The 11,399-nt window shown below is 49.4% G+C and overlaps 1 long non-coding RNA gene across 1 annotated transcript; it reads left to right on the plus strand.

Annotated features, from left to right (window-relative positions):
- The first annotated feature begins 281 nt into the window (after positions 1-281).
- Positions 282-7,437, plus strand: LOC144145144 (uncharacterized). The gene is made up of 3 exons (XR_013317441.1): positions 282-406; positions 6,068-6,143; positions 7,211-7,437. It is a non-coding gene; the product is annotated as an uncharacterized LOC144145144 (long non-coding RNA).
- Positions 7,438-11,399: the final 3,962 nt, after the last annotated feature.

Consider the following 11,399-nt stretch of genomic DNA (forward strand, 5'->3'; position numbering starts at 1 on the left):
TTGTATCCGCAAGCGGTAAAAAATGAGATTTAGCGGAAGGGATTGCTCAGCAAGCAGGAAAAACAGCTGCAGAGTTTATTGGAGCAAGGTCAACGAGGTAAAGAGAGGCATGTTTAGAGTTCCTGTCGAACTGAAATGGTGACCGACGTATACTAAAAATATGTGCTTTTTACGATGGTTTGCGTCCATTAAATTCGAAGCGGAGGTTTCATTTCGGCACTTTACACTTTCCGGTATTTTGTCCGCTCGTTATATGCAGATTGGACATTGTTCTTCGGTGCGTTGGAGCGCATATAAGAAGCGCTTGTGATCCGTCCACCTACATATTAGGAATCGTTCAACGATCCACTGAACACCCAGAGGAGAGTCGAAGAACGCGCATCCTGCCTTCATTCAAGCTTCAGAGGTAATGTGTATGACTCATTGCATTTCTCGTTCGAAGCTTTCTTCCTTGTTCCAGTGCCTATTTCTGCCGTTGGTGTGTAGGGGGTAGTAAGATGCCCAGCTGTAATAGTAACACAGATTCTTCTACTAAGGAGATGAGCGCCTAAAGTGCCGTCGTTTCTACAGCTACTGGAACAGTATCAGCATAACAATCAAGAGCAATATAACTGTTTGATCGTAATAATCATAAAGGCTGATCAAAAGGTGGATGATCATAAAGGCTGTATAACGCGCACATCGCAGACATAGTTTGAAAACAAACATATTTACGTTTCTCATCATTACGTAATCATCGCGACTATGGCGTAGTGATTACTTAATAAAACTCGTAAAAACACAATCTTTATCCTGGCAGACAAACGCGAACCTTTCCGTTTTCTCCTCCCTCCCACGCTGTGCGGGTCTTCACGTAACGCTAAGCGCCTAATTAAAAAAAAACCTATCGACTTAACTTTGATAACCCTGTATATAAAGTCCAAGAGGGAAAGCATCACTCCAGCGGTTCCGTGTAATTTTGTTGTGCCACACAAAATGAATCGCAACAGAGAAATGCGCCTTCGGGTTTTATTTGCCTTTGTTTTCCTACAACGCGGGGTGAGAAAATGCAAGGTAATGCCCTACACGTTGGGTTAAGAACGCACGAACGTTTGCATGTTTTTCGGTGGCCCTGTGGCCGTTCAATGCGTTACACTTTTAGGGCGCAGCCGCATAAAGCGAGAATTCCGAGGGACTCTAGAAACGTAACGCATTGGCTATAAAACTGGTCATTGTGTTGCTGTCTCTGTCGCTCTTCTTCCTCGGAGAAGCCCCAGATCCAATGAGACCGACGTAGAAGCCCAGCAGTAGTGTAATTACTTTGTCCCTTGGCAATATCTCTACGTAGCTCACGAAAATAACAAAACTAAAGCTTCATTTATAGCTAGCGTTTAATGACACCAGTTTAATACAGCCATAACTCATACTGCACACGTCTTCAACGCAAGGTGGACGTCGTGAGCCTGCAATGGGAGCACGGCAGCTTGCTCGGAAACACAAAGCCCGAAACTGGTTAGCTAGAACTGGCGTCACACACATCGAAGCACGTCTACGTGACCGCTGAATTCTTGGCTAGAACCAACAACACTACGCACCACTCAAGCGTGTGAACCATTAAAAACACAGCTCAAGTTTAGGCGAGAACCAGCGCAAGCTATACCCGCACCAGGCTCTGAAAAATTAAATGGTGACTCATGTTTTAAGGGGCTGGCCGCTGTAGGAGAACGGCGCTATTATATCACGTAGATATCCTTCAAACACTGTAACCGACACTAAAACACACCTACACAAGTGATACGGCCGTTTCAGCAACAATACAAACGCAGCCGTCGCTGCGACGCGTAAGGACATCTCCGAAACCGCGGTGGCAAAAGTAGCGCGGACGTGCACGTTGCAAGTAGCCCGCCGGACACCGTTGCGTTAGCACGCACAAATGACTCATGCCTACAACACGTGTAACACAATCGCACACGAAAATTTGAATACGCTACCTTCTGGTTCGTACAGGCTTTGTTTCATGACGCGGTGCTGCGCCCTCTTTGTAACTACTTTTTGTAGCTTTGTGGCCTGTTCACCCCGCAAACCGGCGTGTTTATACACGTCAGGTTTACGGATTGCGGTCAGCCTATGACCAATTTTATTGCGTGGCCGAGCCTCAGCCTCGGATAAGGTTTTTGTGTGACGCTACTTCCTGTCACTGTTCACTTGGCGCCCAATAAATCTTTCAGTGATGTACCGATGGGTGGCCAATAGCTTGGAAGCCTATAGGAAACAAATGGCGTTTGCAAACAATAGAAATTCGCCACAACCACTTGCAATGCTGCATCTACGGCAGTTGTAATTCAAGGAGATAATTGCTGCAAAACCTGCAATACAGGTTCTAACACAGGGAAATTCTCGGGCTATCAGAGTCAAAGTCAATAGCTAAAAATGTTTCGCATTTAGCTGAGAATTTCTTCGTCGTTCGAGACGGCAACGGCAACAGCCACGCCTCAAAAAATGTGTCGTAATAGATTGGAGGTTTACGAGTTGTTCTATGGACGCAGACTCAAAACGCGCTTTTTCTCAGTCGGTAACATAACGAGGAGTTCCTTCATATAGGATTGGCGAAACTTCCCATATGTCCCGTGCATCAAATAGCCGCTCTACGATGAAATTTTCCTGCAGTGGCGCTATCTGTTGGTGATAAAATGAACTGCACAACATGCCTAGACGTTGCATCGCTAGGCGGCACGGCCCGACTTTCCGAATTGACGCGGTCACGTGAATCTCTCTGCGCTGTTCGAGGTTAACTCCAGAGCTCTCGGCCCGTATGTGTTCGTGGCGAGTTGCATTAAGCAATCCTTTATACATCAAAAGTTTGCTTTAATAAACACATTCAGCGTTTTCTCTGGCGTTTTGCGCCCAAGCAGACATACGAGCGCATTGCGGTCTCCTGCATCTGCTGTCGTCAGGCAGCGACAAAGAGTTTGAAATTCACTTCGACAGTTTTACGCATTGTTAAACGATTTATTTACAGCCGCCTGATCACCCACTAAAATAGTATTAAAATACAATGTGCGGTAGGCCGAGCGACAACAGAAAATTTAGTACTTCAGGTCCTAATCTTTAAATGCCGGAGTGCCCGCAAAGGTGCCGACGTAAATACAATTGCAACATACAATGCACCAGAGTAAACAAAGCAGTGAAAAACTTACAAAAGTACATAAATAATGAAACATGCACACTTAAAATAGCGCTTAACGTAGAATCGTCAGTTTGCCAAATTAGTATGGTTTCTGTATCGTGCGTGCGGTTGCCCCACCGTACTCGCAATCCAATGTGTGGGGGGAGTGTACAGGTGCATGCCGATCCAAGGGTGCAATCCAAAGAGCTAGGAACATAGCCCAGTTGTAAGACTTCGACAAAACTCATGGGGTGTGTCCTGCTTCCGGGGTATGTAAAACCGTGTGAGCACGGTGACTCGGCGCAAACGCAAAAAGTACATCTTGTACGTGTTGACCAACATACCCCTCCGTGTACGTGTAACGGGTTGCAACCAAAGGGAGGTTGGGGCACTCTTTGGGTGCTGCAAGACTCAACCACAACGTACAGATTTTTTTGATCATGGGTCATGCGTAGATAAATAGTATGGTGCATGAAGGATTTCGCCATAAAATACAAACCGAATTCATTGCTTCCTATCCAGATCGCTTTTCTTTTTGTCATGGAATAACGTAAATCGCCGAGCAAGCATTCTACCAAAGATTTGGAAAATAATCGCATAGACCGGGCACAGTCGAAACAAGAAGTCGCTATTCAGGGCATTTATGCAGTAAAACCCCGATTATACGACTTTCTCAAGGCAGTGAAAAAGCGTCATAAAATCCGGGCGTCGTAAACTCCGAACAACAACAGTTACACCTTTAAACTCAGTTTCCCGCGAGTTATCTTCAAAAAAATTCAATTGAAACTCCAAATTACAGCTTTGCAGGGTTCGGAAACCAAAATCGCCAAATTTTGAATGCGAAAAAAAGTGATGGATGGCAGGTGCAAATGCCACTGTACTAAAATAAACCAATGTAATGATTCCCGCTAGCCAGTGCGAACCATGGCACACACGATCACGACAAGCACATGTGGAAGCCGAAGCCTGTCACTGTAACCTAGTTGGCGATTCACTACTGAGTGGGAGAAATGAACACCTGAACACTGCATCAGCGACCGCTGCGCAACAAGACGCGACATCAGTGGCGAGTGGGGAAAAGCGAATCTGCAGAGGAGCAGGCGGCTGCTAGAGGGGAGAGAAACAAAAGACGAGACAGAGAAAAAAACAATGCCAGAGAGGAGCGAATAAGCGGGCTTAAGGTCCGGGGAACAGGCCCGAAGCACTTTCATTTCGTCTGCCGGTCGGTCGCGCTCTTCACGCGGGTGATCTGATAGCGCGGGTCAGGCATGATATCGCCTGGGATAAACCAGGTTTTTAAGCATTATTTTTACGGCGACATCGCCGCGACTCGATTTGTCAGTCGTAAAACCCGATTGTCGTAAAATGCGGCCACATATAACCGGAGTTTACCTGTATATAAATTTACTTTCATGGTCTTCTTGCCGAGAAGTATGTTAACGCAACGTAAAACAAATTGGCTCCAGAACACACTGTGAAGGTGGTTGGAAATTAGTGCTGTGAACAACCCCCACAACAATTCCACATGTCACGTCACTTGAATTCCCACACGTGGTTCTAGAAAAAGTGAAACGAGAGATTCTGCCGGCCCTTAGCTGGGATTCGCGGGGACGCCGTCCCGAACGGAGCAGCGTCGGCTACGGTCGGACTCGGCGGGCGGACACCGCTGCTTTAGCACGGCGGTGCGCTGGAAGAAAGAAAACGGAGAGCAGCGTGTTTCGAAGGGTGAGACCGCGTAACCTAGCCATTTTGATGTGCTATCTCGGGGCTACACCACCACGCGACACAAGCGCAGACAACAAAACAATCCGGCATGTGAGTTACTGATTCCCATTTATACAGATGTAAACTATATTCGTAAGTTTGAGAATTGCGAGAAAGCTGACGGAACCTTTGTAATCACTGTTTATCAGAACCAGTTGCTCAATTCATCTTTTGTAATACCTGTTAAAAAGAACCGAATTGGTATTTAGGAATTTAGAAAACGCAGCCCCATTCGTGACAAGCAGTGCGCAAAAAATGGCGTTTCTATAGCGGCCATATGGCTGTAAGTGGTCTCCAAATTTTGTTTTCTCACACTGCAAACCAATCCCTAACGTATCTTTGCCGTACCACCACTTCATGCCATCGGGTCCGGATTACCCAGAAGGTGCTGTCGAACAAGTTAATCAGGCCGCATGAAGTAAACGCGCGAAATGGACGCGATGCTGCGCCAAAACAGGCCCTATACCCTTGCTAAAGCAGACGACAAAGCCGGCGGAAGGGTACCGCTGACGCGCACGCAGGGGTGAACACGGGGATCGCTGGGTAATAGCGCCCTATCGCCGCGCCGTCTACACTGTGCACCGCGCGTGAAAACCGGCTCCGCCCGTCCCTCCTCCCCCAGCCGCGCTGGGAGTTTCTTGTCCGGCATGCCATGAAATAACCGTTGGCTTGTAGAGGTAGAAAGATTTTCTTTAAAGTTAACAATGAATAGAAATGGACAGACACAGGCACACGGTTAACACTGTGGAATGCCCGGTGAGGACAAAACGATCACGTATGGGAATTTTTCGTGAAGTCGACGAATTTTCACAATTTAGCGAAAGTGAGCCGTCGCCTATTACGGTCCGCAAAAACATGTTCATTTTATTTTAGGCAGTCCCGTTTTCGCAGGGACCTTAATTTGAAAAATATTTTTCACCCAACAGAGTATTTGGTCCGTTTGTAGCGGGTTAAAACCCTGATAAAACGATTCTAGGAGGTGCATCCTGAAAACCAAGTCGATAGTGTAGGACGTTCTTCTGGATTTCGTCTTTTACTTCTTGGGTCATTTTTGCGTAGAAGTAACCAGTGTAAGCTTTAAAAAGCACAGTCCTCCAACGATGCCAACAATGTACGCTTATTTTGTCGTCACACTAAAAGTGTTTTTACGCCTTGCAGAAGTCCAAGATCATCAACATGAAACTGCAACTTGTCCTTCTTGTTTTGGCAATTTCGGGTCTTCTGATTGTCTCGGGTAAGAACGCGTTCAAAAAAACGTAATGCCTTTAATCCGATGTTTCGTTGTGTGAGTGCGAAGTCATCATTGAATGTCTTTACGTTGTCAACCACACGCCTGCACAGAAAGGGACAAGCAAAAAATACATGTGTAGTACGGTTAACAATTAGCTTTTACTTCTACAGTAGCTGAAGGTAACTTGCACATTTGTTATGACATGGACAGTGAAAATATGGCTCGAGGTACGTCACCTTCCTCTCAGTACACATTCTTTTGTTCTTTGCCGGACAAAAATCAAAAGGGTTGCATTTATTGAATATTGTGAGAAGAGTGAGCCTTTTGATTTGCATATTAAAAATACTTTACTTGTTGCTCTTTATTGCGGTGAGAAGGGCAGAATTTCCTAGCAGTTCGTTCGTAGATGGCCATGTTAGAAATCAATATTTACAAAAGAAAGACACAAATAGCCACAAACTATCCATAGCTACGCAACAAATTTTAAGGAATGTAGATTGTACATTGCTCTTTCCAGAAAATGCATTTAAGGGCAGTATTTTACCGCAGTAAGGCTGCGTTACTGCGTGGTCTCTATATATATTTTTACCGAAAACATAATTTCGAGTCTTGACAATACTAGCCGCAACCTATTTGTAAAAGGTTGACGTTTACAATAAAGATTATATACATGTTGCTTTTTCTGAACGAAATTCCTCTTGCCTATTTTTACATTAACACTTGCTAGATATAAAGCTCGCACTGTTCTTGCTCTGAGATATTTTTGGAGAACATTCCTGCCTCGTGTTGTAAGTAAGTGCGGTAGAGTGCGCTAGAAATAAAGAAATCTTGTATTTCCCAGGTCTCCTAAAACTATCAAATATACGTAAGTATTGCTAATGCAGTAGAGTAGCCATTTTTCTTACGCAACTGCAAATTACATATGGCATGTACACCATTATTTTATCGCACGGTGACGGCTGTACGTTTTAGTGAGCTCGACGAATTTTTGCGGTAGAAAGTCGTTGCTTGTTCAGCGCACCCAGCACAGTTTTTTTCTTCTGATTTGTTTTCTCTCTAATTGTGTTCAGGAACACCAGTGGAGCCTGCTGCCCATTCTAGAGCTGACACCGAAGCCAGTGAAAGAGCTGCAGCTGCACCTGGAGACCAGGAGAGAGCGCTTCCCCCCGGCTGCCTGGCATCCCTATGTGGCTAGGGTCGAAAATGGGGTACAAGAGATTTCAGCCCTCGCGGAATTTTCTTTCCTTGGCTGCGTTCAGGCATTGTCAGTGCTTTAATAAAACTTGACCGATTTTGTCCGCTGGTCAAAAAAAGTTTTCTCGTTTGATTGAACTAACGTACGTGGAATGCGCCAGGATGGATGTTGTGGGATTCTACATTTCACACACTAGTAATTTCCCACCCCGCAGCCATCCGCGCTCAGCAAACATTCCTTGCGAGCGCAGGCTGCGGACGGGTCCGTTGTTTGCGGAGACAGACAAAGGCAGTAGGCGGGGAGGGCAAAACATCAATGGCAGCATTTATTGCAAAGTGCAAATCAAATACCCTGAATACAGACTAATCGTAGGCCATAACGGTAACACTGGGAGCGAGACATTAAACAACGCTAGAGATCGAGATGGTTCGACTCACCGATGGCATACCGGAGCAGCGGAGCGCTGCGGAGTGCGAGCGCGGGTGCAGTCTCCCAGCTCGTCAGGACGCGTCCTTTGTGGCGCGTTCCCCAGGTCAGGACAAGCGCGCCGAAACGTCCGCGCGCTACCGGATCCCCAAGACAAGAGAGCGTCCCCTCGTCAGGCTACGTCCCACCAGACTTCGCCTTACGGTGGCGCTAGTATCGAGGAAGAACTGGTTCTCGGGTAAGGCAGAGGGGAAAAGGGTCAACGCTTCCACCAGGGCGAAAACAAACCGTCCGGTCGCTGACGCCCTCCCGTATGGTTCACGTCGCGTGAGCGAGCCGCGTGTGCACGCCGGCCGCGACGGGAAGCTAGCCAGAAAAGGGGTTCGCGTGAAAGTCGCGATCCCCACATCCCTCCCTCCTAAATTCCTTGCGTACGCCGGTGAGAGCTGACTACAGGACTAGAGGCGACGAAAAGTTCGTTCGTCGATTAAATCGTGAGTCACTGCATCGTGTTGCCTACGCCGGCTTCCACTCGTCCAATGCCACCGCTGGTAGTGTACCAGCAGGCCCGGTCGTCGCCCGCTGATGTCTGCAGGCGGGTAGCTCCGGGAAGAATCGCACCAGCCAACCCAAGCAAGCGTTGCTCAAGTGGCGGCACATCCGTGATGGCCCGTGGCCGCCGAGCGACCAGACTGGCGACTCTCTCAGCCAGGCTGGTGACGGCATGCCACACCGCACCCCTTCAGCAGGCTCGGCAGCTCGCCCGGAACAGTATACAGCAGCATAAACACGCTCCGTCATGTGGTCCAAGCCGGGGGGGGGGGTGGCTTAGCTGCACAAAGAAACTCCCCGCACCTTCAGTGTACGGCAGAAAAATAGCTCTCCGATCGCACCGCCTTTGTGGCGCGATCCTAACGACAACTGACGAAGTGTCAGCATTGCCATCGCTCTGTTAATGTCAACAAAGCCCAATAAATAGTCCAAACCCTACAATGTATAGGGCAGGAAAAACAGGCTGCAGTAGCCCTTTAATCCCTTTCATCACGTGGTTCGATGTCGAATCTCACAATTGCCATGGCATCGGCATAACTACCTGCCTGTTATCTTCAACAAAGCACGCCAAAGTGTCCTAACGCTGCAGCGTGCAGGGTTGGGAGAATACGAACTCGATTGCATCGATAACGTGACACAATCCGATGGTTTAGCTGCGAAGTTTCTCAGCAATGCAACCGCTCTGGAAATGTCCACAGAGCTAGAACCTGTTCTAACCCTATACGGTACAGGGTACAAAGAACACACACGATCGCATCGACCGCCCGGTGCGATGCTTAACCGCACAAATGCGAAAGCAGTATTTGCTCGCATCAGTAACACTTCATTCATACACATGAACGCGGAAACAGTATTTGCTCCCAACGACAGCCCTATGTTCACACACATGAACACCGCTTGCGTAAAAATGCTGAAATACGTTTCAACACACTGGCGCTTAGTTTACGTGAACAGAGCTTGGTCTCTCGAGCCGAACAAGAGGGCTCCGGCGACGTTACAATCAGCGGGCGCAAAGTTTGCCTCGCGTAATTCTCCCCGTCAGTGGAAGAGGGTTGAGGCCCCCCTTCAGTCCCGTCGCCCGCGGGGCGCGACAACAAAAACAGCTACGCTGCGGAAAGCAGTTTTTTCAAGCAGCGAGGGCTCGAAGCAACAGTCTTTCCTGACGCGGGAGAGATTCCTTTCTCTCGCGCGAGGCGATCAACAAAAGAGGGGTGCGCTCCGTGCGCCCTCGCATTGTTTCCAAGGTCGTGCCTTCTCCGGGAGGACCGGCTGTGAAAGCCTTCGGGTCACTCACTTCGGCAAACGACCCGCATCCAAAAACACAACAAAATAAAACAGACCAAACGAAAGAAACCCTGAACGTGCCCGTACGTGCAGCCGTGAGGAGACATCTGTTTTTTAGGGTCCTACACGCTCGCTGCAACACAAGCAGCTTATGAGCGAGCGGCGCCTACCGCATTCCGCGGTATCGGAGCGCCCATGCCAGGCTGCAATACCAGCTAGCCTTTTGCGGCACACGTGGCCCAGCCACACGGCTCCCAGACCCTCGACTCCCGGAGTCGACAAAACAAAAAGAAAAACTCGGACCCAAATTGCAGCTTCCGTACACACTCACTTCGGGCTGACACAACGGCGCGGGCTCCCGGCCTCGCGTGGATGCAAACTCGGAAACCCTCGTTTCCATAAACAACAACGTCCCGACAAAAATTCGGAGATCACGTGTTAATTGGAAGCGATGTCCTGCCATAAACACGATTGCTGCAAACTCGGCAAAAACGCCGCAGCAATAAATAATTCGCCTCACTCTCAGGAAAGTTGGCCTCTGCTAATAACTCGCTCCAATCAGTTAGGCCTGAAGTCTGTTGTCTGTCCTCGGATCGTCCGACGCCAGAACACAGGATGCTGCCGTGCCTCCTGCTCGTCTCCGCAAACAAGGCCTCACGTTGGGGCGCCAGATGTGGGATTCTACATTTCACACACTAGTAATTTCCCACCCCGCAGCCATCCGCGCTCAGCAAACATTCCTTGCGAGCGCAGGCTGCGGATGGGTCCGTTGTTTGCGGAGACAGACAAAGGCAGTAGGCGGCGAGGGCAAAACATCAATGGCAGCATTTATTGCAAAGTGCAAATCAAATACCCTGAATACAGACTAATCGTAGGCCATAACGGTAACACTGGGAGCGAGACATTAAACAACGCTAGAGATCGAGATGGTTCGACTCACCGATGGCTCACCGGAGCAGCGGAGCGCTGCGGAGTGCGAGCGCGGGTGCAGTCTCCCAGCTCGTCAGGACGCGTCCTTTGTGGCGCGTTCCCCAGGTCAGGACAAGCGCGCCGAAACGTCCGCGCGCTACCGGATCCCCAAGACAACAGAGCGTCCCCTCGTCAGGCTACGTACCACCAGACTTCGCCTTACGGTGGCGCTAGTATGGAGGAAGAACTGGTTCTCGGGTAAGGCAGAGGCAAAAGGGTCAACGCTTCCACCAGGGCGAAAACAAACCGTCCGGTCGCTGACGCCCTCCCGTATGGTTCACGTCGCGTGAGCGAGGCGCGTGTGCACGCCGGCCGCGACGGGAAGCTAGCCAGAAAAGGGGTTCGCGTGAAAGTCGCGATCCCCACATCCCTCCCTCCTAAATTCCTTGCGTACGCCGGTGAGAGCTGACTACAGGACTAGAGGCGACGAAAAGTTCGTTCGTCGATTAAATCGTGAGTCACTGCATCGTGTTGCCTACGCCGGCTTCCACTCGTCCAATGCCACCGCTGGTAGTGTACCAGCAGGCCCGGTCGTCGCCCGCTGATGTCTGCAGGCGGGTAGCTCCGGGAAGAATCGCACCAGCCAACCCAAGCAAGCGTTGCTCAAGTGGCGGCACATCCGTGATGGCCCGTGGCCGCCGAGCGACCAGACTGGCGACTCTCTCAGCCAGGCTGGTGACGGCATGCCACACCGCACCCCTTCAGCAGGCTCGGCAGCTCGCCCGGAACAGTATACAGCAGCATAAACACGCTCCGTCATGTGGTCCAAGCCGGGGGGGGGGTGGCTTAGCTGCACAAAGAAACTCCCCGCACCTTCAGTGTACGGCAGAAAA

The sequence above is a fragment of the Haemaphysalis longicornis genome, unplaced genomic scaffold (genome assembly GCF_048455015.1).
Source record: "Haemaphysalis longicornis isolate Haplotype H1 unplaced genomic scaffold, Haemaphysalis longicornis Haplotype H1 scaffold_7, whole genome shotgun sequence".
Lineage (NCBI taxonomy): Eukaryota > Metazoa > Arthropoda > Arachnida > Ixodida > Ixodidae > Haemaphysalis > Haemaphysalis longicornis.